This window comes from Triticum dicoccoides, chromosome 1A, assembly GCF_002162155.2.
Source record: "Triticum dicoccoides isolate Atlit2015 ecotype Zavitan chromosome 1A, WEW_v2.0, whole genome shotgun sequence".
NCBI lineage: Eukaryota > Viridiplantae > Streptophyta > Magnoliopsida > Poales > Poaceae > Triticum > Triticum dicoccoides.
Window position 1 is genome coordinate 133,646,258 of NC_041380.1, and position 5,484 is coordinate 133,651,741.

A 5,484-nucleotide genomic window follows, 5' to 3' on the forward strand; every position below is an offset into this window, starting at 1 on the left:
TCTCTCATCGGGTAGATCCAGTAACCAAACGCTCCCTGGCCTCCGTCGGAGTGAGTAGCAACCACATACGGATCAACGCAGTGGCTCGGAAGATAACCTGCAAAAAATGAATTTTTGTTGTTCTGTTAAAGACCAAATCATTTCTGCAATTCCAGATTGCCCATAATAACGCACAAACTCCTACACGAATGTGTCTCGCCGTGTCAAAATCTATCCCATCAAGCCACGTCCCAAATAACATGGTGATGGAATTCGGAGGAGTAATGTTAAATGCTATGTGAACCGTTCGCCACATAATTTTTGCTAGAGGGCAATCGAGAAAGAGGTGTTTGATTGATTCATGTTGGTCACAAAAGCTACATCTTGTAGACCCTATCCAATTGCGTTTTGCCAAATTGTCCTTGGTTAGGTTAACTTGTTTATGTATAAACCACATAAACACTTTGATTTTCAAAGGAACTTTGACTTTCCAAACATGTTTCGATCGGGGAATCGCGCTAGAGTTGATAACGTCCCAGTACATGGATCTAACCGAAAACTCTTCATTCTTAGTTAGTTTCCAGCACAACTTATCGGGTTGTTGAGACATCTAGACATCCATTAATCTTCTCACAAGATTGAGCCAGGCATCCCAACGGCTCCCTACTAGCGTCCTCCTAAATTGAATGTTGAGCGGAGTAGACTGCAACACCGTTGCAACAAAAGCGTCTCTACGCTGAGCAATGCTATACAAAGACGGATATTGGAGTGCTTGGGGCGTCTCCCCTAGCCATGCCATGTATCCTCCCAGAATCTCGTAGTGGTACCATTTCCAACTATGAATCTTGTTCTATTAAAAAAGAGCGATCCAACTCTCATCAACCCTTTCCAAAAAGGCGAGTCAGTCGGCCTCACTGTCACCTAGGACAAGGTTCTAGAGTGGAGATACTTGTTACGTAAGATCTGAGCCCAAGTGGCCTCCGTCTCGACAAAAAGCTTAAACAGTCACTTGCTAAGAAGACATCTGTTCTTCACCTCCATGTTTTCAATGCCTAGACCCCCTTGGTCTTTCGGCCTACAGATTATATCCCATTTAGCAAGTCTGTACTTTTGTTTTAGCTCATCACTCTGCCAGAAGAAACGAGATCGATAGAAGTCTAGCCTCTTCCGGACTCCCACAGGAATCTCAAAAAAGGAAAGAAGAAACATGGGCATACTCGTGATGACCGAGATAATAAGAATTAGTCGGCCTCCGTATGACATTAGCTTGCCTTTCCAGCAGCTCAGTTTCTTCTCAAACCGATCCTCAATACACTTCCATTCTCTGTTGGTCAGCTTACGATGGTGAATCGGTATACCTAAATACGTAAAAGGTAAAGCCCCCAACTCACACCCGAACAATTGTTTGTACGCATCTTGGTCATCATTAGCTCTTCCAAAACAGAACAATTCTCTCTTGTGGAAGTTAATCTTTAACCCGGTCAATTGTTCGAATAAGCATAACACCATCTTCATGTTTCACGCTTTTGCCAAGTCATGCTCCACGAAGATGATAGTATCATCAGCGTACTGCAGGATGGATACACCTCCGTCAACTAAGTGCGGGACCAGGCCTCCTACCTGGCCTGCCTCCTTAGCCCTTCCTATAAGGATTGCCAACATATCAACCACTATGTTGAAAAGAATAGGCGACATCGGATCTCCTTGTCTCAGTCCTTTGTGTGTTTGGAAGTAGTGACCTATGTCATCATTCACTTTAATCCCAACACTCCCTTTTTGCGTGAAAGAGTCTACTTGGCTTCTCCAGGCTTGATCAAAACCTTTCATACGCAAAGCCTGTTGAAGGAAAGGCCATTTGACCTTATCATACGCTTTCTCAAAGTCCACTTTGAAAACAACTCTATCTAGTTTTTTCATGTGGATTTCATGGAGCGTTTCATGCAGGACCACAACCCCTTCTAGGATGTTTCTGTCCGGCATGAAGGCAGTTTGGGATGGGTGCACCACAGAGTGCGCAATCTGCGTAAGCCTGTTCGTCCCGACCTTGGTGAAAATTTTAAAACTTACATTAAGAAGACAGATAGGCCTGATCTGCTCGATACGAACAACATTTGTTTTCTTAGGAAGTAAAGTTATCGTTCCAAAATTTAATTGAAACAACTGAAGCTGTCCAGATTGTTGCTCTAAAGTCAGTACTGAACTTACTTTATTGTATATACCTCCATAATTTTCCATCCAAGATACTAAAGTTTATTAATGATGCTTTGTTTCAGGACATGCATACTAGATATTTGCAGTGCAGCTCAAGGCAGATCGTAGATTACATGGCTAAGCAGCGCACCTGTTTTTTGTAATTGTTTGTTGTGTTATTTAAATTAAATTGGTTTATGTATTCTGCTGGAGCAGTCACATGTCATACTAATTTCAGAAGAACAAATTCTAATTTAATGGTTAATGTATTGTTGGTCTAAAATGAAAATCCCAAACAAAAACAGAGTCACAATTTGTATTTATGCGATGAATAATGAAAGTTTCAAATGCTCAATTTAAACTAAGATTTTTGGAATAAACTGTTGTCTCTAAAGCTTGTCTCATGTAAGCCATCAACTAAATGTATTATATTAGCATGAACAATTGTTATGTGCCAGCGGTCAGTTTTATTTGATTTTGAATAATCAAGGTGGGCTATATATTATATGATCTCAGTAGCTTGATTTGAACCCCGTTGTAACGCATGGGCCCTTTTGCTAGTTATTAATATATCGATAAATGCATGATGGATATGCATGGAATGGTTTCTACTCCATCTGTTTCTAAATATTTTTCTTTTTAGAGATTTCAACAAGTGACTAAATACAAAGCAAAATGAGTGAATCTACATTCTAAAATATGTCTATATACATCCGTATGTGGTAGTCCATTTGAAATATCTAAAAAGACAAATATTTAGGAACAGAGGGAGTGTTTTGTTTGACGGCATGCGCCTCCCGCTCCTTGTCATGCAACATGTCCATGCATGTAATGGGCACGGGTCTCGCCGATGGTCAAGGTGCGGGCTGTTCTCTCTGCTGGCGCACCTCTTCAATGCCGGCGCCAGTGAGAGGTCGATCATATCCTCTCTGGGCGGACATGAATGTGGCACTGACGCTCGCGAGCGATGATGACCGTTAAGCGTGTGGGGCAAGGGAAGGAGTTCAGATGGGCTTGGGCGGGGTGCAAACCTGCATACATGCCATGACCTTCACATATACTGGATGGGATGGCGGCAGCGCGTGGGAGCTAGCGGCGGCAGCGCACGGTCCAGGGGAGCCGGCACTCGCCGGAGGTGAGAGAGATAGAGAGGTCGTGAGGTGGAAGGGATTTTTTCCTTTTCTTTTTATATTTCTCTATTTTGTTTGGGGCCCACATGTAAGTGACACATGGAGGCAGGGACAAAAATGTTCAATAAATGGGCAGTACACGGTCAAACCCCTTTGATCGGACGGAAACGGAGCAGAAAGGCATTTCTATAAGGTCATTTAACGACAGAAGGATAAATTTGAGCAAGCTTCGAAATTAGGGGCAAATCTGAGTAGTGCGTTTGAGTTAGGGACACAGATGTAAAAAAACCCTTGCATCTTTAATAATATGACTGTGTGTATCAAGAAATGCAGATGTCGAAGGTATTCCTCCTTTTCAAAAAAGAAAATTGATACCTTCATCATTAGAAAAATGAAATGAAACATGCATGTTACTACCAGATTTGGTTACAAGGAGGAACAAAAGTAACAAAATAGCGGCAGACACCAGGTAGTTGCGGCAGAACTATTTCAAGCTAACTGAAGAGTATGTTGCACATACAGCGACTTCACTACAGATGTGAAAAGCATAGAATCTGTCACAGCGGCCACAACGGTGTTGACGAGGCCCTGCTGGCCAAGGTTTAACCCTAGGTAGATCAAGGCGATGTTGCTACAGTTGCTGGCAGCGGAGCAGGGGTGTTTCTATTTGCAAAACGTGCAGTACATAGTGGAGCACATAATACCACATATACGACTAGCCTCCTGAATCAACTGTGCGTTTTTGGTGACATATTGTACTGTTCCCTCAAGATAGTTGTTTCCCAGGATTATATTGACTTTCTAATCATTGTACAGTAGCATATGAACATGTTCTTGGGGTAGTACAGTAGTATAAATGGATGTTTGAAGGTAAATGAGTAGTACAACATTCGCCATTTGTACATAGAGATTAAAGGATCACTTTAATATGTCTTTTTGTCAACCACGGTACCTGGTGCACATTGAGCATGAAGACCGACGGGTGGAACTGGGATAAGTGGTTTAAAGCAGAGCAACCTCCCAGAGTTCTCCTTGGAGGCGACCACCTTGTAGGATCAAACCAGTGTTCAGTTCAGGATTTCAGGTCAGTTTGGCTGGTCGTTGGCTCGTTGCTGGGTAAATTCTTCTCCTTGGTTAGTGAAAACTATGTGAGGATAAACGAATAGTTGTCACTGGGATTGGATGTGCATTCTGCATTGCACTTACTTGTTATCTAGACTCGATTTTGTCATGTTTCATTCAATAGCCATGATATGAGACCGGGGACAATATAATTGTTTTTCTTCTGATAAAGGGCAATTTTATTAACTCAAAAATGTAGCATCAAGTGGATACAAAGTATTATAAGCAACACCAGGCCTCTACATAATTAGGATGCACACAGCCGAACACCAAAAGTCTGACAACCAGAAGAAAACAAAAACCGACAAATCGGCAATAGTAGAGTCCTATAGACCAACACTGTGCCTATGTCGAAAGGTGAGATGGACTGATCCGGAGGTTATGCTGCCACCCATGTTGGGTAAAAACCTCTGTAGCCACCTGCTCCAACCGCGTACACACCTCCTTGAACAACGGTTGGACCTCCGCTCGTTGTAGCATAGACCACATACGAAGCGAGTGCGTACAACGGAAAATAGCCTGCAAAGGAGAAGCATTTTTGTCATTAAAAACAAAATCATTTCTACATAGCCAAAGCAACCATAGTAAGGCATACGCTCCCACCCTTAATAGCGTTTTGAACCTATTTGAAATACCGTCCAACCAATGACCAAAAATATTGGCAACACTTGTGGGCAGATATAAACTTGACGCTATTTGGATGACTGACCACGTAGAACGTGCAAAGTTGCATTGGAAAAAGAGGTGTCTGATGGTCTCATCATGAGTACAAAAACAACACTTCTTACTCCCTTACCAATTGCGCCGTGCGAGGTTGTCTTTGGTTAGAACAACTCCCCTACGAAGATACCACATGAAGACTTTTACTTTTAGTGGTATCTTCGACCGCCAAATTTTCTTATTATTACTCACCGGTACCTCAGAATGCGTGAGCGCACAATACATAGAGTCTACGGTGAAAGACCCTGATGTAGTAAGGTTCCAGCGAAACACATCCCGCCCTTCTATCAGGCTAATCGCATCCAGACGGGACAAAAGATTATGCCATGACATAAGTCGGGGG

At 42.6% G+C, this 5,484-nt stretch overlaps 1 pseudogene; it reads right to left on the reverse strand.

Annotated features, from left to right (window-relative positions):
• Window positions 1-765: 765 nt before the first annotated feature.
• Window positions 766-5,484, reverse strand: part of LOC119352120 — a 9,970-nt pseudogene continuing 5,251 nt past the window's right edge.